A 24,009-nucleotide genomic window follows, 5' to 3' on the forward strand; every position below is an offset into this window, starting at 1 on the left:
TCTCCATAATTTAATCTACAAGCACTACAAGAATCCACAAGCACTAGATTGCTGGGGGTTCATGTGTTTAAAAGAGAAATTGAAGAACTCAGAATAGTTTGCCATGACACACATGCACACATTTTCAGACACCTGGGTAAATACAAGTGAAAGAAAAGAGAGTTAGTATAAAGATTTATGGCCGCGTGTCAAAGAGATCAATGGCTGACAGCTGAAGGACTCGGAATCTCTGCACAGTTCCAGGTCACACTCAAAGAGACACAATCATTCACGTAAATCCACACGTCAGCCCTTGTTTCGTTCCTTTGATCTGATATCATTCTTCCCTGCCTGCGATCCAAAACTGAACAATACCCATCATTCTATTACAGCTGTGACGTCTGTGTGACGACTCAACTGCTGCATCAGATAGAACACAATTTGTTTTTAAAGGCAGAGAAGGGGTTGCCACTAGACGTATCAGGTGTCTATTTTTGGTGCAACCCCACCCCTACCCTAAACCTCTCCACTACCCCACCCTCTCTTTCTCACACACACGCACGCACACACGCACGTACGTACGCACACACACCACCACTCTTCTTGCTTGTTCACTCCTTAGGGTTAGTCACAGACTCCCCAGGGCTCAGTCTTCTGTCAGGGGCCATATGGTACCGTCAGAGCCTTGAGTGTGCTGGAGAGGAAGGGCAGCCGCGGCTTGAAGTGTCAGAGGGGAGGGTGGTTTAAATTTAACTGCAACAGGGCTGATATCTGTATGGCAGGTCCTGTCTCTCCCCCTCTACTCACCCTCCTTCACACACACACACACACGCGCGCGCGAGAAACACACACACAGCCTGTTTTCACAGTCACCAGCCACAGACATCATCACACTCACAGCAACAGCAGCTCTCACAGTGTGCCAGGCGACGCATCATCGCATCCACCTGGATTGTACAAGAGGCCGGCTGAGGAAGTGAGAGAGGAGAGAGAAGGGACGCGCTTTGCCGCTGCACCCACGCTGAGGATAACGCTTCGTTTGAGCTGGCAGGCTGAAGGAAGCCACTGCAGAGGCACAACAGTACAGTGGGCTAAAGCGTCACTGTGAGAGGTAAGACTGGAGCTTGGCTCAGAGAGACTGTGTGGGTGTGTGTCAGGAGATGTGTATGTCCATGTTCCAAGCTAATATACGTCTCCTTTCTGGTGAGCAACATATGCAAATGCAAAAGGCTTGGCTATTAGTCCGCGTGATACGTGCAATTTATTTAAATATTTCTTTAGATAATGAGAAACAAATGTGAGAGCTGATAACCCTGCCATTACAAATACTGTTCATATTCTAATTGCTATTCAATAATGGCATATATATTTATAAAAGAAACTTTTTTGTTCATCTGTGTTTCTGCAAAGATGCAGGCTGTTGTGCAGTCACTTAGAGGGACGTAATCTGCATTGGAGCTGCTTTTGTGCAAGGTTGTCGCTAATTGGACAGATATGGGGATTAGAGGCTGGAGGAGACCAGTGTTTCTGGGGGTCACAGTGAATTCCTGCTGATTTTATCTTAGTCTAATTGGATTGAATATGCGCTAATAAAGTTGAATCTATTGGGTACATTTTGACTCAAAGTCATACTTCTGTTATGCAGTCTCAGAGTAAATAAAAACAAATCATCTTTTTCCATTGAATTTGCTGATGAGCACAAAAAATGATATCACCCCGACAGCGGGAGCACACCCCACGGTCAATTTGTACACCACATCAAAACTGATGGTGAGAATTTATCTGCTTCTGTGCAGCCATATCGTCTTGTATGGATGATGGTGTTGCACGGCGGGCCGTATTGGTTGCAGCCAGGGAATTTCCAAAGGGCAGTGTGTCCATGAGAACTCGCAGCGGAGTCATACAGTAACTGAGTGCACTGAGGACAACTGAGGGAGGGAGGAGGTCGGGTTACCAGGCCTGCACTCGGGGCTCAGTTTGGAAACACACATAGGGCACTCGAAGTGATGGACAACAGTCAATTGCCAGGCCAAGAAAGCATTTTCACCACAGCTAAATTAAATGATGAATTTCTGCTTTGCATTAAAGATGTCAAAACAATTAGCACATGCTCAGTCTGCGTCTTCTGTGCTGGCAACCATAGTCTGATTATGTGTTGGCATGTGGTGGTCAGTACAGTAAAAGAGAGACGTTATTAATAAAAGGATTAGCAAAGCCTTCGGAGATCATCACCGAATCTTATGGTTTGCGGTTACTCAAAGGTTCTAAATGAAAAATAGCTCAAGGCTGACATTTAAAGTTGCATCAAGTACTGCAAAGCATGTCAAAGTCCCAAACTTAAAGTCGTTGCACTGAAATAGCTGACCATTTCTGCCCTTTTCTCTCACACTTATGGTAAGCGATAGGTTAATCTACTTAGCTCTGCATGATAGCGAGGTGGAGAGCTGCGGCGTTTTAGTGCTACAGCAGTAATCTCCTGTTGGACAACAAAGAGGAGGCTGTCCAGCAGATTGATCAGCAAGTTTAGGGTGAATGGTGTTTGCAAGTTCATGTGAACTGAAGTGGAGGGTGAATGTTTTTACAGCTATGTCCATGTCCATCCATCCATTCATTTTCTATACCCGCTTAATCCAATTTTAGGGTCACCGGAGGGCTATCCCAGCGTTGGGCGAGATGCAGGGTGCACCCATGACAGGTCACCAGTCCATCACAGGGCCACACAGACAAACGAGACACGTGCTCGCACTCACTCCTAGGGACAATTTAGAGTCACCAATCAACTGAACATGCATGTTTTTGGACAGTGGGAAGAAAACCGGTGTTCCCCGGAGAGAATATGCAAACTCCACACAGAAAGGCCCCAGTCTGTAATCAAACCTGGAAGCCTCTTGCTGTGAGGCGACGGTGCTAATCACCGTATGAGCATGTATTACCATCATTGAAATGCTTCTCTTCCACATTTTGTGATGTTGGACACTCACCTTGCTAACAAATGCTTACATATTATGACACGCGATGGCAAATCCAAAATAGGCCTTTGGATTGTTTAGTTAAATCAGTAATAAGAAATAAAACAAAATTTTGCCGTCATACATATGTATTCAGACCCTTATTACTTACTAGTGAGCTTTGATTCATCTTTTTTCTGTCAGTGATCCTTAAGACCCTTTTAAAACTCGTGTCGAGGTATAGATTTTTGAAAGGATACAAGAAAGTGTAAAATGTAAAAGCAACGTCGCCTTCATCACGCTAAAATGAAACTGCCAAACTGTTTCATTAAAGATAACTTGTGGATAACACAAGCTACTCCTCACTTGAAATCTGCAAGGGGTTTTCAACCCATGAAAAGATAAATCTTCTAAATTTGCTGGAAAAGATTAGGGGGAAACTAGGCACTGAGCATCGCCTCACAAATACCATATCTACAGTCAAACATGGTGGTGCCAGTGTCCTGCAGTGGAAATGTTCTCAAAAGGCAGAGACTTTCAAAACTGGTCAGGAGTGCAAGATATAAAGCAATGGTTTGGAAAAACCATTCACAGAATGCTTAGAATCTTAAGCAAATTTGAGTGGAAATAGTCCTGTAATGACCAAGCTAGAGTCTATACCTGAATCCAGTTGAGCATCTCTGGAGTGATGGGAAAGTGGCTTTGCAGTGATGCTCCTCATCTATCTGAGATCTGAGATGAAGAACAGGAGAAAGCTCCCAATGACAGTTGTTCCCCTCTTGTGGAAAGATTTCCAAGTGTGAGGCTGATGCACGAGGTGCTTATTCCTATTCCGAATTTTGGAATAATCATATGTAATTTAAAAGAAATGCACATGGAACATTTCAATATATAATTTCTCTCTTTTCTTCAGCAAATTACTACAGACTGCTTTGCTTTGTTGAGTGATTGACAGTTTGAGGGTAGTGGGGCAAGGGTCATTAAACAACACACGCATTAAGGCAAACCTCCTGGCACCTTGAGCTTCACCAGCTGTAACTTGGATTAGAGAGCCTGGCTCAGAGGATTTATTGGTGTTTGATTCATCAATAGCAAGAGCTGCTCTGCACTGATCTGTACCTGATCTGTTGCTACCAAATTGAGCTGTGAGGCGAGAGCAGCTGAAAATAAAAGATGCCTCATTGTTACATTGTTCCTTAATGCGCTCACAACAGACACAGTCAGAGAAAAGAAAAATGGAAGCCGTTTTTCAATTCGAAGGTTTCACGTATTTGGACACAATAAAAAATGACTTGGTTCTTACCAGGTGTTAAAATTAGGTAAATTCAGCCTCAAATGAACAATAACACATGGCATATTACACTGTAATTATTTCTTGAACAAAAACTAGGTCAAAATGCAAGAAGCGGGATGAGGATAATTAATTTCACCCCCTAATTCAATAGCTTGTAAAATCAGCTTTAGCAGCAATAATTTGAACTAATCATTCTCTGCATATTGTCTGACATTTTAAGTCCTTCACATTATTGATGAGGAATTTGGGCCCACTCTTCTTAACAATGTTACTTACACTCATTGAGGTTTGTGGACATTCATTTATGCACAGCTCTCTTGAGGTCCCACCACAGCATTTCAGTCAAGTTAAAGTCTGGATTTTAAGTGGACCATTTTCTTTTTCAGCCATTCTGTGATAGATTTTCTGCTGCGTTTGGGATCATTATCCTGTTGCATGACCTGATACTGGCCAAGTTTAAGCTGTTGGACAGATGGCCTCACATTTGACTAATACTTTGGTATACAGAGGCCTTCGTGGTGGGCTGCAAGGTGCTCAGCTCCTTTGGCTGCAAAACAAGCCCAAATCATCAGCCTTTTACCACCGTGCTTGACAGTTTGTATCAGGTTTCTGTGCTGAATGCTGTGTTTGCTTTTAACCAAACTGTGGTGCTGTGCATTAATACCAAACATCTCCACTTTGTTCTCTTCTATCCAAATAGAAATCTTGTACTCTCTTCAGATGTAACTTTATAAACCTAAGCCTTGCTGCCATGTTAGTTTTAGACACAAGAGGCTCCCGACTCTCCTCCCAAACAAGCCATACTTGCTCTGTTTTTTATTCTAATTATATCGTCGGGAACGTTTCACATTATATGCTAACTGAGGCCCATAGAGACCAAGATGTAGCTCTCAGGCTATTGCAATTTCTCTGAGCATTACTTGGTCTGACCGTGGACTGAACTTCTTGGGATATCCACTTGTGTCTTGAATGTTTTCCACCTGTGAATAATCTTCTCCTCCTGTAGAATGATGGACTCCAGATTGTTTGGAATTGACCATCTAACCCTTCGAAGATTGATGAACACAGACAATTGTTCCTCTAAGATTATTGCTGATGTTTTTCTTTCTTGGCATTGCATTAACACACACAAGAATGCTCCAGACCAGCAAAAAAAGCCAAAACTTCACTTACCCTCTTAATTCCTATGGAGGCAGTAAAGGTATACTTTTTATCCACTGCTTCTGCCATTTGACTCAGTCTATATGAGTAATATGTCATGTCTTGTTGCTAATTTACCTAATTCTAAACTCTGGTAGGGAACAGATCATTTTTCATTATGTCATGATGTGTAAAAAATTATTTTGCATGTGACTGTAACATGAAATAAGGAGATGTTGACAAAAATATCCGTGAGTCACAACTGTCATCTTGTTTTGTTGACACTGTTGTCATATTTACCAAAGGCTTCTTGGAGTTTCCGTCAGCAGGATATTGACTGTTTGTGCTGGAAGGACACCAAAGGAAATCAGTGTTTCCTTGTAGGAATCAATAAAAAGGATCACGTTACACTTTTGGATTATACTGTAATGGGACAAGGTCCAATTTAAGGTAATCAGAATTCCTTAGATAACTTCCCCTGGGATGATGAGATCACTTCTGGGGGTGAACTGTGGCAAGAGTAAGAAATATCACACTTGATTAAAATATTTTAATTTCAATATTTTAATTTAACCGCCACCTTTAGAGTAAAGCTTTAAAAGAAATTTGAAAAAAGGAACAAATATTGCCACATTAGTTCTTATCACTTTTCTGTCACTTCAGACTTTTGGTTTAATTAGTTTATTAGGTTGAAAATGGCACAAAAGGTAAGGTTTAGGAAAATATTGTAGTTTGACAATAAAAGCTCCTGCTATACCATTTCACTGTTTTCCCTGGATACTGAAAACTGGCGCTCAAAGGCTTCCTTCTGCATTTATTTGTGACATGAAGACACAAACAGGCTATCTTTGCACAAAGAGGATTTCTGTTGTTCCCAGGTGGAAAACAACAGCACTGAACTTCTGAAAAGGACTTCTTATAACATGGGGAGAAAATGGTAAATGATTTTTAAGTTTGGAGGACTTGTATAAGTGCATTACATCAAAATTTCCTTCAGTCAAAATGTTGGTTCTTGGATTGTTTAACTGAACAGTGTGGCTGAAAAGAGTCGACCAAACCAACCAACAACCAGAATGAGGATTGGGAGAAACACATGGAGTTTGGTTGCAGGAATAGCGACTTGTTTCATCTTCCCCTGTTCCTCTCACAGAATACCAAGTGCTCAGAGCTCTGAGAAGAGACTGCTATTTATACTGAGATAGGAACACCAGTGTTGTCCGACATTAGGCCCTCTCCATTTCTCACATCTTGACCTGCAGTCTTCTGCTGCCAAACGAAGTCAAAACAGGTTATCTGAGACCACTTTGTCCAGCGGGATTGGCACTGAAAGATCAGGTGGAGTGTGCTTTCGCAGAACCCGTCTCGATGAGATCAAGTGAAGACAGGAAAACTTAAAAGGCTCAGGGAGAGATGACTATAAAAAGAGGGAGAAGGAGGGTCCATGTCTTAATTTTCTTGAGACACGGACTTGTTTATGACCTCGTATTTTACGTTGAGGGAGACATTAATTTAAAGATTTGTAAGAAATTCACAGATCTTTAAAGCGCCTATTAAAATATTCAGCATTAACTCAACCTATCTGTTCAGATTAAGTTTAAATACCTTTAGGCTACTTACTGCATTTCTTTTGCTGCAGGTATATAAATAGTTCATCTATAGTGTGCTAGAGATTGCGGTAACAGTGAGATTTGCCGTAGCAGACAAGAGCATCTGCTCATCTCTGTGGAAGTATAAAGGAGAGAAAAACTGAGACGGACCGGGCCTGCACTGCAATAAAAACTACCAGCCGGTAGAGTTGGCTGGAGGCTGTGACTTTATGTGTGAACATATGTGAAATCTACCGCATTACTCAATTACCGTAAATTCCGGACTATAAGCCGCTACTTTTTTCCCAGGCTTTATAATACGGTGGGGTATATATATTTTTTTTTCATTCCGCCAGAAACATTTTGCCTCATAACATTAGACCAATAAAATTAACGAATAGTTCACAGTGGTCCAATGAAATTGTACGATAAATCAAACACACTTACACTGCTAAATTATTGTAAATCGGTTGTACTCACCCTCAACATGGAAAACAAATAAAGATATACATATGATGCAGCTTTTAAATTGAAGGCGATCAATCTGAGATGAGATTGTGAGAGACTGTGAGTGATGAAGTTCTGAGGCTGTTCAATTCGGATGCTGAAGAAGATGACTTTGATGGTTTTAGTGCGCAGGAGGAAGATGAAGAAGGCAATCAATGAGTTTTCCTATTAGGCTACTGTCTGTTTTTTTACCAGCCATGTTACAGGCACTGTTCGGAAAAAAAAGCATTTGCAATATGTATTAGTTTATGCTACCATACGCATTTGATTAAAAGTTAAAAAATCCTTATGTGTAACATCTTTCTGTGTGAATAGCTCATATTACAAAGGCTTATAATCCGGTGCGGCCTATACAGGTGCAAAATGGATTTTCTTTTTAAAATTAGAAGGTGCGGCTTATATTCAGGTGCGCCCTATAGTAAAAAAATTACTCAAAATTTGTTCCTATGAAATCAACACCTGCACAGATGATTTTACATGGGAGTCCCACAAGTTCTGGAGCTTTTTGCAACAAGAAAAATAGGGAAAGTAAGAAAGCCGCTGCAGAAGCCACATGACTTGTTCAATTGCAGCCTGTAGTGTAATTATGACTTCAGATATATAGAAAAACATGTATCAAGACATCATGAATCAGGATATGAAGATCAAATATAATACTGAAAAACAGGACACGACGATGTCCCTAAAGATGACCTATCTACCGTAGGAAGATAGTAAATGGTCAGAGCAGTGCCCTCATTTATCTTGAATACCAATGTAATATTATCATCTAATGATGCAGAACATAGAAAAGTTTGACTACTCATTGACTGAGATGAAACTTGTCACCTGGGTAGATTTATAACCTGTCATTTAGTTTCCTGACGATTTTGACGTCAGTACATTGTTGGGATTTGCAGGCGCATCATCACCTTTTCTTTATTTAGCACCCGCAGTACTGTATGTGCAGTGTTAAATATACATATACAATGGGGCCCAGCTGCAGTCAAATTCCTCTAGAAGCTGTTTGAAAGGGCCAGTCCTTTCCATGATGCAGCAGAAATCACTACGACCGTGAGCATTTTGAAAGAGCACAGCTCCTACTGGCAGTTCTGCTCATATACCACAAATGACCAAGTAACACAAATAGCAGATTTTAAGTTAAATATTGGAAAAAAAATCTGATTTTGGTGACTTACCCATTTAGGAAAATAACAGCAAAAACAATATCCTTTTTTTTTTTAGTTCGTGGGCAATATTTTGTATTCTGGTCTGAGATAGACCTTCTTTAGCCACTCAGTTCACTTGTTCAATTAAACAAAGTATAAGAATTACAATTTTAACTCTTGTGTCCATATTATATCCAGTTGGCTCATATTGATACTTTGTCAGGACCACTTTCTGTGATGTACTGGAAAAGCCTTGTTTATTTCTTTATATGTAAAGTGAAAGGGTACATTTCAACAGGCCAAAATGATTTAAGTAGCTGCAACATGTCATTTCACTCCTAGATATCACCAAATCATCTTTACAGCTCATTTAAGCTAAATCATAATCACAATAATTGGAAGGGCTAGAAAGGATAGGCGACCCAAAATACAGGTTTTGAACAGCCAGCTGACAAGGAAAGGACAGGGCTATAACTGCACAGAGACCAAGAAGACACAGGTGAAGTCAAACAGTCAAGTGAAATGTAAAAGGAGAAGAAGACAACACACACATGAGAAGAACTCTTTCAAAATAAACACGAAAGACGAAGTATAACCAAAACTCAAAAAGTGAAATTGAACCCGTCACCATGCCGGCTCAGACATTGTCCGGATTAACAAGTTCACGTGTTAGGAGACCCGGACATACTTGACTAGTGGAAAAGAAGAAAGAAGTATTTCACATTGCTGGAGTGCTACTGTTCCAGCAATCCCAGCGAGAGTGGGTACATGCAGACTATGCAAACTAACAAATTCTAATGTTCAGAAACAGGATCCCTCTATCCCAACTAGAGATTTATGAGGTACAACAAAGATGCCAAAGGGGAGCCAGGGCGACAAGCCAGGGAGGATACATCACCATCCCCATTGTCAGAGAATTGGTACCAAGCCCCATTACAAAGCCCTTATAACCTTAACACAAGAGCAGCTGACCTAAGATGGACGATGATGGATAACCTGGATACTTGGAGCCTGTGTGGCCTTTTTTGCCATTACTAAGAGACAAAGTACCTTCTGAAAGTCTACTACGGGATGTGAATGTCACACTACATACTATTCCTACTGTGACCATCACAGAGACCAATAGGTTGATGTTCAGCACAGCTGCAGTGATCCTTGAGATTCTTGGCTACAAGATAAACAATATGAGCAGCAGTAATGGACAGTACCTCCCATGGTAATAAGATTGGAGGGCCAAGATCATGGCAACATACAGGGAGTTTAGCCAGCTATCAGAGCTTCAGAAAGATGCAATGAAGAGAGAACTCCAGAAGTCTCCAGCACCTGAGACTCTGGAAACTGCCAAACATAGACTCTCAGCACTAGAGAAGCTGCAACCAAAATAATATATGGGATGTTCTGAAACCAACTGAACCATCCAAAGTGTACTCTCAATGGCAAGGAAAAAATTGATAATAGATTCACCCAGGGCTGAGACCGAACAATACTGGAAAAGCTTATGGGAGAACGAGGGATCACATAATACCAATACTCCATGGCCAGTGGATCTGATAGCTGACCATAGCAATCTCCCAGAACAGAAACCAGTGACCACTGCAGCGTCAGACATCCAAGAAAGTCTCAAGTATGAAGAATTGGACTGCACCAGGCCCTAACATGATATACGCCTACTGCAGTGTATCATGTATCCTGCTGCTACTTAGCATGGACCTGAAACTGAACTACCTGAAACTGAATAAACTACCAGAAGGCACCATCGCTGACTTTTAGGACAGCTACAAATACTTCGGAGTCCTGTGGCAAAATGGTAACCACAACGAAGCTGCAAGGAAGTCACTCACAACCAAGTACTTACAAAGAGTAAAGGAGGTCCTGGAGAGTCAGCTGAATGAGAATAACAAAATCCAAGCCATCAACACGTATGCCCTACCTATCATCAGATAACCAGCTGGTATAATAACCTGACCAGAAGAAGAGATATAAAGCTCCTTTTGGAGAGTATCGCCCTAAGTCCAGCACCCTGAGACTGCACACTAGGCACAACATTCAGGAGGAATCCAGGGATACATCAGGAAGGTGGCCCCCCAGTTTAAAACTGCTAAGTGAGTGCCCCAGGGAGCTGAAACCCAGGGAAGGGGAAGAGGACGAGGAGGAACTGTCATGGAAGGATAAGCTTCTGCCGGCTGCATGTACCACCACCAGATAGAAATATTGGCTGAGATCGAGAAGTCCTATCTGTGGCTAGAAAAGCCTGCCGTGAAAGACAGTATGGAGGCACTAATCACGGCAGCTCAAGAACAGGCCCTGAACACAAGAGCAACAGAGGCCAGAGCTTACCACACACCTGACATGACCCCAGATGAAGGCTGTGCAAAGAGTAGAAGGATATAAGATACAGGTAGGAATGGCATACGTGGAAATGTGCATACAATGTAAAGTATACATACGTATATGTCTATGCACCACTAAATTTGTAGTTATCATGAGTGTTGTCACTCTTTTATCCTTTGAAAGTTGATTGTCCTTTAGTAAAGAAGGACCTGATTCAGTTTTATACTGTTCAAAGACGTTTGGGTTTTAATCAGTACAAACTGGAAACTCCCTTCTCAAAATAAGTGGCGTTTCTGCAGATGTAAAAATGTGAAAGAGGGTTTGCTGAGAAACACAAGGTGTTTTGTTGGTTTCTTCTTTGTTTTATTTCTGGTTATAGCAACTTCTACACGATGACCTTAACCTCACACTTCACAGCAAGATTTTTTTCACTCCAAAAACAATCAATGGAAATCTGCCAGATATGCATTTTTATTCCATTTAGTTTTTTTTTTTTTGATTTTCGCAACACGTCAAAAGATTGCTTCTTATGTGGCTGAAAATTATACTGAAACATGGCTCTTGCTGAAGTTTGACTTTTTCCCTCTTTTCAGTCTTTTGCTAAGCTAACATAGCTTCACCAATTGTGAGAGTGTGATTTACCTCTTTATCCAACTCCTGGCAAGACAGCAAATTCCTAACATGTTCATCTGTTTCCTCAATAATAAAGAACGAGCACATTGTCTATCATCATCATGTTTTTTGCTTCCTAGATTATATAACAATGGGTTTTACCCTGGAAGCTACATTTGCACCCCATCAAAGCATAGCTCGCTCTTCATGTAGCTGAGCTTGCTCTGTGGAGATGTATTTCTTAAAAAAGTTTTTAACAGAGCTCTCCATCATGCCAATGTCAAAGTGAACCAGCTCACATATTGCTGCTATTTCTGCACTGTATTCCCACCAGGGCTCAACTTTGGTTGTGAAATTCTTAGCATATGTAACATGATTGCATAAAATGACACAGGTGGCGGCAGTACACTAGATATGCACCGGAGAAAAAAAACAAAACACACCAAGGAAGCCTGCTGTGAGTGCTTTGCTTTTAGCTTAAGCCTCCATTGTTGCCCCTCTCTGTGTTTGCCGTTGCTATAGATATGGACCCGGATGAGATGAGAGGGCTTAGCATGGCTCTGGGACTTTGCCTGGTTTTCACATGCAATACACGACACTGCTAATTATCAGGCTATTTTTTCTGATGACCCACTGACATTCCCCTCCTACCTCCTATAAAAGATAAGTTAGGTATGTTGAGGGCTAACAAGAGCAGAGGAGGAAAGGACAGTGGTGCTACAGAGTTGAGAAATGTCAGTGTCACCCTCTATGACGGCTAATTTAGCCACTTTAACAAGGGCAGATTTTAAAAAAAAGTCTGAAATGGATATGATTCGTAAAGAGTGTGATTGTGTTTGGCAAGAATGCGGCAGTGTTCAAATGGGATGAGTCCCATAAGGTGAAGGAGGGTACGCTACAATCTGCCAAGATGACTCATAACTGGAACAGTGGGAACCGAAGCCACAATATAGTGCTTCAGAGTTTAGCGTCTAAGTTGTGAGGGATGAACTGTGGCCTCTGCTCTGAAATACAAAATACATTTTAAATAGAAAAATTCTGAAGGATATGATGTGAATTAAATGTTTTTTTTTTAACTCGACGTACACTCTGTCCTGATGCCACTGAAAAATGGTGCAAAACTGTGCATTACAGCTGAACCGCAGCACTGCTGGTGAGTCAGATCCATGTTGAGCTTTGGCTTGCTGCTTGGATGTAGCACAGCCCCTAATTATTAACCATGCTAGAGGAAGACGAGGGAAATTAAGTATTATCCTTTATGTTTGGGATACATTGGGGCACCATGCTGTGGAGCATTATGCTTCAGCCTCATATAGCGAATGAAGGGTCTTTGAGATACTCTAGATGTTTTATAATAATACATAAATACAACAGTTGCTTGTGTTGATGAACCCACCATTTGTTCTAGTACTAGAGCACCCCAAACTTATTAGTTATAAGTTTTTTAAATAATTTCCCAGTTCTCCAGTTCTCAACCTGATGAACCTGAGAAAAATCAAGAGGTAATTAAGTACAAATGCTTCTTGTTCTTAAGTAGACTTTTCAGGTATCTTCCATCTGGGAGATGCCACGCCAATGCTTAGTCTTATTTTCTACCTTCACCTCTCTTTCACCCCCATCTCAAAATCACTTCGCCTCTTCGTGGTTTTTCCTCTTCGATGAGGTAAATCCATGCACGGCTACCTGCTTTTGCATTAGGTAATAATAAGTATTATCATCTATTTCTCAAATGTATCCCCTGAAATTTCACACAAAACAACATCTATGAGCACTGATTCCTCAACTGTTTTTTTCTACATGCCTTTTTTAGTGCTAATATGGCTGTTCTCTGGCAGAGAGCTATAAATGATTTATTCTAACCTTATAAAAATTGTATTGATAAGATACAAATGGAAACTTCTTGATGATGAATTCTACAATTAATTGAATTCCAATTGGCTTGAATTGGACCATATTATTTAAGTGCCTTGAGATGACAATTGTTGTAATTTGGCGCTATATAAATATAAATATAATTGAATTGAATTGAATTGGATGATCATTTTCGTCTCCTTGATCTTTTTCTATTGATAAACACTCCACCTTAAGATGCCTTAAATTTTGAAAGAATCTGACTCAACTCCTGCCTTGTCCTCACATTTACAGTGCCGGGGAGTGCATTAACCCCTGATTTTAGCCTGGGATTTGTCGGCCGTTTGGATTTTATGCAGAAAATTATCTGATGCAGCAGCCAGTTGTTGGGAGATAAAAGGGAATATGACAAATCTTTTTCTTATAATGATTTGATATATTTGCTCCCCTTTGAGAGGATTTTCTTTATTGCCTCTGGTAATTATAATTGGCTGCGATTCATATTCAAGTCCAGTGTTGCTTTGCACTGAATGCTAACATCAGCCTCCTAACATACCCACAGTGACAATGATGACACCGATTCTTTTATTTTTTTTTTTGCATTGAAAGTACGTGTGATGTACAATGGCTTAGTGCTGAAGCATGCTGATGTAATGCAGACGAGCACAGACAACAGCTGAAGCTGAAAAGAATGTAATTATTTCTGCTGGTGTTTGTGATAAGCCACGTATTGGTCCAGGGATTATGGATATCTGAATGAAAAGCGACCGCCAACATCACCGTCCACGTAGATCAGCAGGGCAAAAAAAAACATGAAAATGATGTAATCTGCCCTTTAAGCATTAGCATTCTCCTGTAAATGGATGTTACACGAATTCTCAGTCTCCCAACACTTTGAGTCAACTTCTGAATCAGCGATAAATTAATTGACACATGAAAGGCGCCGTCCTCAGCAGAGTATATCTTTGTCAGTGTCAGTGGCATTACTTGTGTGGGCTAAAGTGACAGCATGTGGACCAGCTGATGGATGCTGTGACCCCGTAATCCTCTATTGTCAATCCTCAGCGACTAGACAGATGGATGGACAGACTGGGATCGCATGCGTGAATGAATGCATGTATGCATGCCGATGCTGTATGTAGGTGGTTTTTCTTTCCTCATCTGTTTGCTGGATAGATATAGAAGGAACACACACACTCAGATGTTATAATTCATGTAATGGGTGGTGAGACAGGTTTATGTGCACACAGATGCAATTACTGCAGACAAAGTCATGACCAGCTAATGAACTCCAGTGACTCTTTAAGTTATTATCAGTTGCCATTTTCACAAATGTAGTTGACAGTGTAAGCTGCCTAATATTTTTCCAGAAGGTGCAGGTGGCTGTCTTAGCTCAATAAATACTACATGTAGACATTACTGAGGAAGCTAAGCAGCATAGTTTACTGTCCAAAGGCTTCAAGGCTTCCAAGGGCCTCTCTTGAAAATAAAACAGTGGTGCCATCTGCTGGTTTGTCAGAGTAGAGAATCCCAGTGAAAAAAAAACCCAAACAACTGAAGTAATACAGGCTTAAAAATCACATTCTAAAAACAGGACTGATATATGCCTTAAATGCTAAAGTCCTGACAGAGGTTTAATGGGAAGGTGTGTCACTGGGTGAAGCAAAAATGTAATCGAACGACAGTTCTTCTCTGAAACTAAAATTATTTAATTTGAATTAGAATAAGTTAAATACTACAATATAATAGAAACATCATTTTCAAACCTCATGAACCCATGTCTCATTCACAATAGAACATTTAGCTGATTCATAGAAAATATTTGCTCATCTTGAACTTAATAACTTTATTTACAACAGACTATATTTACAAATTTATTTTGGTCATCTTTGGTATATTTTTGCCTTACATGTTCAGTTACACTGCAGCTAGACTAGTCCAACACCTGGACTCCTTTACAACGAAGCTATGACGTAATAGATTCAGCATGCAGTTTAACATTGCCTTGCTTAGATATGCATATCCCTCACTGAAAAAGATGTCACTCGCATGGGAGCGTATCTCGCTCTAAAACCTTTGCTGGTGCCTTTCCAGATGTGCAAGTCGCCAGTTCAGTAGGTGCTATTGCGCCCACATACCACCCATACACGCCCATACACCCACGAGATACAGACTATTGAACTGAGTGTTGATAACACACTGGATGGTCCCTCTCTTCTTTAGTCCAAAGGACACGGTGTCCATGATTTCCAAAACACAGTGTTCCTTATTACGAAAAAGCTTTCCATTTTTCCCTAGTTCATTTAAAATTAGGTTTGGCCCAGAGAAGACGACTGTGTACATATGGCTTCTTATAGAGCTCTAACCTGCAGTTGTGGATAGTACAGTGAACCAGTGGCGTGCACTTTTTGAAGAGCAGGGGTGGAAAGAAAAAAATGGCACATATAGCGCGTCCTCACCACTGTAGAGGGCACTTTAGCACGCGTTTTGGCTCCCAAGAGGGCAGTTTAGCACACGTTTTGGCTCCTAAGAGGACACTTGAGGCCATTTTAGCACACGTTTTGGCTCCTAAGAGGGCACTTGAGGCCATTTTAGCACACGTTTTGGCTACTAAGAGGGCACTTGAGGGCACTTTAACACGTGTTTTGACTCCTAAGAGGACACTTGAGGCCATTTTAGCACAGTTTTGGCTCCCAAGGGGGCACTTTAGCACGTGTTTTGGCTCCCGAGAGGGCACTTTAACACACCTTTTGGTTCCCAAGAGGACACTTTAACACACCTTTTGGTTCCCAAGAGGACACTTTAACACACCTTTTGGTTCCCAAGAGGACACTTTAACACACCTTTTGGTTCCCAAGAGGACACTTTAACACACGTTTGGGCTCTTAAGAGGGCACTTTAGCATGCGTTTTTTCAACAATTGGGCCATAAGGTAGGGCAACCATTGCTGAACTTCTGCCCATCATTACCTCTGAGAGACTCTGCCTATTCACGCCATTCCTTTTTTTACCCTGTCATATTACTGACCTGTTGCTAATCCACCGAATTAGTTGCAATATATTCCTTTTTCCCCCCTTTTTAGCCCTACTTCCTTTTCCAGCCTTTTGCTATGCCTGTCTTTTTTGCAGACAAGTTGCTACCATCAAGTTTAAGATTAGCTAATATTTTTGATGAAATAGTAAAATGTCTCACTCTCAACATTTCATGTGTTTTCTTTGTTCGATTGTGAATGAAACATTGGTTTATGAGATTTTAAAATCTTCGCATTTGTTCTTTACTTACACATCACGTTGTAAAAATGAGAAAAAGAGAAATCTGTTAACAAATAACTTCACTTAATCACGTTTGACTAAAATGTATTGGTCTTGGCAACAGTCATCTGCCTCCTAATAGTCTAGACTTGCAAGTTGGGACCTGCTTCCCAAACCCTCTCTCTACCTTAAGCCTAAAGCTGCATAAAGTCTGTTTCATGTTCCCACAGAAAGAACATCTTCATAGTTCAAAGTAGGAGGTTTGTGAAAACAGTGTTTCGCCAATAAAAGTTTTTGGTTTGGCAACTTTTGTGTGGACAAACACTTCATCTGGCAGTGCTGTTAATGTGCATAACCTTGTATGTTTGGGACAGAGCTGGCAGGCTCAAGTTGGGGCTTGTACAGTACAGTAGGTGATCTATCTTCCTCCCTGGTGGCCTTTGCGGTGACAGGCCATTTCAGCTATTCACACCCGTCTACCATCGGATCTGTCTGGAGTTGCTCTGTCATGCCGGACCCACAGTGGGGGTGTGAGAGGAAGCAGGAAGAGAGGATCAGATTTTATAGGTGGTAAGAGATCTAAGTGTATTTAAAACATTGCCTTTGTGAGGCAATCTACCAGAGCGGGCGATTCGCTTGATCGGTTCTTGCTTGATAGATACAAATTAAACCACCAGTGAACAATTCAACTACATTAATTATGAGCAACTGCCTCGCCTCTTGCATTTCACCTGGTCTCTTGGGAGGCAGGCCTTAAAGAGATAGCAACCAAAACAGCAGCATGTAGGCACTGTCGAATTATTACTGCAATAATGACTCAGGTGAAAATATATTTCTGCTGTCTGTGTAGCTCTGCTCTGTTTCTTGTTCTACGTTCATGTTCAAGCCTGCCTGTGAGAATAATGGATTTACATGTTGGCTTTTCCTCGCACAAACCTAGGTAAACAGTCAGAGATGATTTATGAGGTCACTAAAAGACAACTGGGCCACTAGTTTATTGTATTCAGTAGAAATGATGATGTTTGCTTTGAAAAGAGAATGTAAATGGTGCATCACACAGAGTCCAGAGACAACACGAAATGTTCGGTGCTGAGCAGGTAATGTACAGTTTATTAGAGATATTGCTGGCAGCAAGAACCCAAAACATTTAATTTGCTAAAATCCTGAAGGTGACAGCAGAGATGAATATAAATTCAGATTCATCTGAATACAAACATTGTCTGTTCTGCAGCAGGAGATTATGAGAGATAGTAATACAAATTCAGTCCAATAAATGTAATGGAACAATATTTCATTCATCTCAGTGAATTATTTGGATTATCTCAGTGGAATCAAAATGTTTTCCCCCCATTGTAAGGATAAATTAATGGATTAGCGCTACTTTCAAGTCATTCTGCCATCTGAACCGCAGCAGCCGGGCCTTTGGTTGAACTGGATGACACCCTCGCTTCTGCTTTGTTCAGTATGACATCCGGCGCAGTGACACTGCCACCACCCAGCGACTTCCAGCATCAAACCGCATCAGCTCTATCTCTCATAATCACCTGCTGCAGAACAGACAAGGTTACAGTCTGATGACAGTGAGCGTGAAGCACCTGCCAAAGACAGAAAGCTGATTCAGGATATTGAATTCACTGGGCGTGTTTACTTGTCGGCTTAGCTAAACATAGCATCGGTTTTTGAGAATTCAAAGCGCAACAGCAATAGCATTAAGTCCACTTCATGTACGTCTTATTCGGTTGCGATGATGTTTGGATAAATAGAGCACGAAGGGTGCCGTTAAAAAGCTACTTTGGTCTTAATGCTTGTTAAGAGGTCACAGAACTTTAGCGCGCCACTGTCTGTTCTTTTAAGCAGCTTGGCCTTGTTAAATGTGAATATCTTGACATCACGGAGGAGAAAACAGAAGCTCTAATATACAGTGTGGACCTGGAGAATTAAAAACACCATGAAGTCATGAAGAAGATATTATCATGGCAAGCCCAGCACAAAAAATGACTGTAAAAATACCCGTTTTTATGTTTCACATCACATCCTTCTATCCCTCTTTCAATGTAAACCTGGCAGACTGAGCATGAATCTGCATCAATTCTCTAATCCAAAGACTAAACCTCAAACTAAACCAAAACTAACCTGCTCCATGTTGTGTTAATTTGATTAACTAAGGCAAAAGAGATGTGTTTTAGGTCAGAGTGGGTTAATCCTAATTGTAAAAAGAATTGCAATTCTGTATTTGTTTACACATCCACTTAACTCCTTCTCTCTCTTTTTATAAAATAAAAAACAGTTTAAATTTGATTGACTTTTGAAAACATCAAAATACAACCAGAAATATGACCCTCCGTGTTTGTGACCCAGTTCTCTGCTTTATTGACTGCAAAAACAAATAGTTTTTAGATTTAAACTGTTAACTTAATAAAGAAAATAGACTGAAAGAACATTTCTCATCATGTAACTAATTTCTTTATAAAAAAAAGTTTATCAGAATATATGATTGAGAGAGTCTTTTTTTTTCTTCTTTCTTTTAAGAGTAGTGCTCATTTTACACACAGAGAGACTGGCACAGTGGGTCGTCCAATAACCGGAAGGTTGGCGGTTCGATTCCCACTCTCGCCACTCAAAGACTGAACATGGCGCCAACCTGGAAAGGTTAAAAGCGGAGGAGAAATTTCATGTATTTCCCTGTACATGACAATAAATCTGATCTTAAAAAAAAGGTTAAGGGAGACACAATAAGTCATTTTTTTCTTGTGATTTTGATTAAATGCTTGAGACATGCTTTTGTCAAAAGAGCACAGCGAGTTACGGCAGCAACTCCCTTTTCTTCCATTAATTTACACCTCCATTAATCATTTGAGGGGAGTGGAGTGACCCACGCAATTCCACTCCGCCCCTCTCTTACTCAGGGTTCTCATCTTTTGAGATGTATTGGTCTTAGTATACCTTGGACCACATTATTACTATGGTATGAGAAAGTAAGCAACACAGTCTTTCTGTTCCAGTTACTGGTGCTGTAGTGATGGTACAATGAAAATGGGGAAATGGGAAATCAGAATATTCAATTTCTGACCAGTAAAAATGTATATGTCCTCGTTCTGATGTAAAACATTCACTTGAGTACTGGAAGAGCAATGTTAGCCCATTTATTTCTTCTCCTTGTTGTGTGGCGAATGTTTTTACCTGCTAATATGAACATCTCACTAAATGTTACATTTTCAGATGTAGGGGTTCCAAATCAAAATGCCATGTTTTTCCCCTGAATTTTTGACTTGGTAGTCACTTCAGACACCCAAATATACGCTTACAGGCACAGAAAAATTATTTTTCCATAACGTCTCCCCTTTAGCTGAAGGTTATAAAGCTTATCCCATATGTTACATATCATTTTAACCAATAAAAGTGTAATTTCTCTCATTTTACTGCCGCTAAATCACACAAAATAAAAAATAAAATGCAATGATTTCAAAGAACCTTGAAGCTTCAAACATTCATGTCGATATGGCGCCCTCTGGTGAGGAAAAGATGCTGTACTGTGTGTATTTTCATTAGTTGAAAGAGAAATAATGGGATATTAGCACAAAAAAGATTCATATTACAAGGCAACTGCTGAATGAATTATTACAGTATTATCTCCCAATATCGGTGCTCTGTTTTCAGTTGTATGACCACTTCTTAAAGATAATCTTTATTTCAAGGTTAAGTGGAACCACATTGTTTCTGACCACGAGACTGGTCTCTGAGATATGCTTGCACTCAAGACGTGTTAAGCTGAAAGTGTAACAGATTCTGACAAGTTCTGAGATTTCCTGGGATTGCGTCATCTCGCAAAAGTTCAGCAGTGCGCTCTTTCTCTTAAAACTGGCATTTTAACAGCCCTGCAGCAGCAAGGCACCGTCATATACTGTATCCTACAGTTTTAAATAACAGCAAGCCTCCATGAGAGCTGAAACATCTCTGTTTCTCTGCCCGATCGTCCGCTCTGGGGGGAGTTATGGTCTGAGTTGTGGACGACTTCAGTGCTGAGGAATTCCCAAAACTGCTTCTCTTGTTGCTTTACAGCCCGGCGGCTTTAAGGCTTGCAGGAAACATCTCCGACGGGTTTATGGCACCTCATCCAACCTCGAGGTTCGAGCGCTGATCACTACCTGTTGCCGGGGCAACCGCAGCTCTGTTTGTAAACAGTTGACTAGTTTCTTTTGGCTTTAAGACGGAAGCCCCCTCCGGCGCCGCTTGCTACTCTCTGCAATCATTCTTTGGATGCTATCAACACTCTTGACCCATTTTACAATGAAGAATCAAACTTTAAGTGAAGCAATACAAGTAAATCACTTCTTTTTTACAATAGAAAAACTATTCCCAAGACGCTTTTACCAAAGTATTGGCCTAAAACTGTCCCTATGTTCCCTATTTGCGCAGATTTACTGCATATTAAAGGTTAACAGTGGAACTATTCGAGCACAGAACGAGTGTTTAAGTGTTAGGGCAGTTAGGTCTCAGATTTATCTGGTGTGTAAATGGGTTGTAGAGATTCCTCTTATCTCAGTTCATAACAGCAGTAGGCACAGAACAATCCCAGATAATCAAATCTTGAAAATGTATGAAATGAAATATATCATTCGCATGTATTTCAACACAATTTATGTTGGCTCTACCGAATAAATCTGAATGTCCCACTAAACCAGAAGATGATTGTGGCTCTCAGGAATTTCTGACCTCCTTTGGCTCAAATTGCATTTTTTTTATTCTAATCATTACTGACGCTGAAATGTACTCGCTTTGATTCTTAAATTTCACTTCCTCTCCCAGTGCATGGCCTCGCATTCATGCAAAAGCATTATTAGAGCGACGATGCGTGTTATTTTCCTGGAACGTCTGAGGAATAATTTGCGATTGATGGATTTCACACTAACTAATACTTGAATTAATCTGTGTTGCCCGAACGAACACAAGAAAATAAAACCCTGACGGAGAGCCAGGCATCAGTCTTAAGTTCGTGCTGGACAAACCTGAGGCCGAATATCAAGTGAAACAGTTGTTCACACAGTCCAGCCCATGATGCACTTCAACATGTCTGAGCAGAACTGAGCAGAACACTTTAAAACTGTTGAAAAAATGTGTGACATATAATCTGATTTTACAGACTCTGCAGCTCATCTCCAACTGAACACAGTTTCTTTTGATACTGATAACATGAGTCCGCCTGTGGTTGGATCAAAAGAAGTATTTCAAAACAGGATTTTGCCACACATTCCCCCTTAGAAACACCATTAACCCTTTTTTCACGTGATATATTTTTCACAGGACACAGACTTGAATTGAATGTTTATAGAGACACAAGATGGGGTGCTTGCTTTTGCTGCACATGATTTGAATTAGAATAGAATAGAATAGAATAGAAAGTCAGATGTGCGAGACTGTTGTGGATATCACTGCATGTGCTCAGGAACACATTTCATTTCTATATCAACATATCAGGTAGTGATCTGAGAAAGTAAATATATGAATAAATAAGATAAAACTGATCCAGAAATGCTAACGCGTTCACTGGACTTTGGGTTGGTGGACAGTAGAAAACTTTCAGATGATTTGATGAATCAAATTATGAACATTCCTCATGCTTAAGATGAGAGGGACCACTCAGCTTTTAAGGCATAGGTGCTGAATGATATAGTATATAAATGTTTATATACGACCCTGAGTTGGATTGAGCGGGTATACAAAATGGATGGATGGATATACTGCTATCCACACTCAATATTTTTCAGAGAAGCCCCTGTTAATTTCATTAATCCAATGCCTAACCACATGTATACATACTACAGGGGCTCAGCTCTATGGTAAGAAAGTCCAGATCTGTAGAACTCCCATAGCAAACAAGGAAGATTTTCAGACAAAACCAGTAACAGCACCTGTTCTGCTAAAAACCAAAAGCATTTCTCACTTGTACAATTGGATATGTTGTGATTCGCAAATCATTGACAATTCAAGGCTCAGTTTTAGGACGAAACACTTTGCATGTTTGAGTTCATCCAGTGGGATTCAGAAAAGGTGGATTAATGTTACAGAACTTACTCCTGCCGCCTGAAAGCGCTTCGCACTTGTCGGCGGATACAAACACCAAAGTCACCGCTTGAAATGATTCTACGGTAACTGGTAATTTCAGTCTTCGCTTTGTGTACAAAGCTGCAGACTGCCAGGAGATCCTCCCGAGGATAAACTGCTACTCCTCCATCTTTCCCTCCCCTCTCTTTCCTTTCTCCGCACTTGTTTGATCTGCGTTTCTCTTTCCCTCAATCATAGAGACAGCAGAATGATGTCAGGCCGCAGGAATTTTTTTTTTCTAATTTGCGTGTGCCTGTTCAATGGTGGGTGTGTACATGCATGCATAAGTTCTGTGCATTTCTGCCTTCCTGTTACACGGGCGGCTGTTTGCATTTGTGTGCGCGCAGTAAAAAAAGAAAAAGAAAAGAGTTTTTTTTGTGGCACACCTGCTTCCTCACCTTTCACCCTCTTGACTTTAACAACCATTCCTCTGCTTTACTTCCAGCTCACATGAAAAGTGAAGTCATCACCAGAAAGCCATCTTTTTTTCATTGTAAGAGACCAGAATCTCCCAAGGGTTTAGCTTATTTAAAAGCATATTGACAAAGTTTGTACAACATGTGGGAAAGGATTTCTATGTGTGGCGAGATATGTAGCAGGTTTAGTCCCAGCAGTCAAAGAAAATAACCTAAATAATAAGCTTAATCGTCTGTTGAAGAGCTTATGTGTGTGATAAAAATTTCTTGATGGCCATTATAGACGGACTTTATGGTAGTTTATTAGTTAATGTCTGGCTGGCTGGCTGGCTTAGTTGAGTTCTCTGTGTAAAAGCTATTTAAATGAATGAGCTTTTTGACCTGTTAGCTAGTTTGAGAAACCTTGGTGGTCTCTGCTAGACGAGCCCAAACTGCCAACTGTTTCCAGTAACAGCTTTGCTTTTGGCTTCGGACGTTGTCCTCTCTGCTTAATGAGAACACAAGGTAATGGAAGGACCTCAGGGAAGAGGGGGGGGGGGTTCTTATGAACAAATAACAAGGCTTCATTAATATCGATCATTTTCGGCCATGTCAGTGCTATGGCTGTATGGATGATACAGTTGGCCTGGTTCAAGACAAGGCAGTGACTCTGGTCCATACTGAAACATTTGTATACATTCAGTGTGCCCCCAGAATAACCAAACATTGGCCAAACATTCCCATTGGTTTAGCTGCATTTTGTGTTATTCTTCCAAAAAAGACTGTCCAATCAAATGGCAATACCATGCTCAATATTTATGGGATTCCAAACCTAATCACTCAGAAATGGGTAAAATAAGCACAG

At 40.7% G+C, this 24,009-nt stretch overlaps 1 protein-coding gene across 2 annotated transcripts in view; it reads left to right on the forward strand.

Moving 5' to 3' along the window:
• The first annotated feature begins 801 nt into the window (after window positions 1-801).
• filip1l (filamin A interacting protein 1-like) overlaps window positions 802-24,009 on the forward strand; it is an 85,468-nt gene continuing 62,260 nt past the window's right edge. For both annotated transcript variants that reach the window (XM_072379193.1, XM_072379202.1), the window contains exon 1: window positions 802-1,090. The gene's annotated coding sequence lies outside the window, so the exon portion shown is untranslated. The remainder of the gene's footprint in view (window positions 1,091-24,009) is intronic.

This window comes from Leuresthes tenuis, unplaced genomic scaffold, assembly GCF_036924035.1.
Source record: "Leuresthes tenuis unplaced genomic scaffold, fLeuTen1.0.hap1 SCAF_1, whole genome shotgun sequence".
NCBI lineage: Eukaryota > Metazoa > Chordata > Actinopteri > Atheriniformes > Atherinopsidae > Leuresthes > Leuresthes tenuis.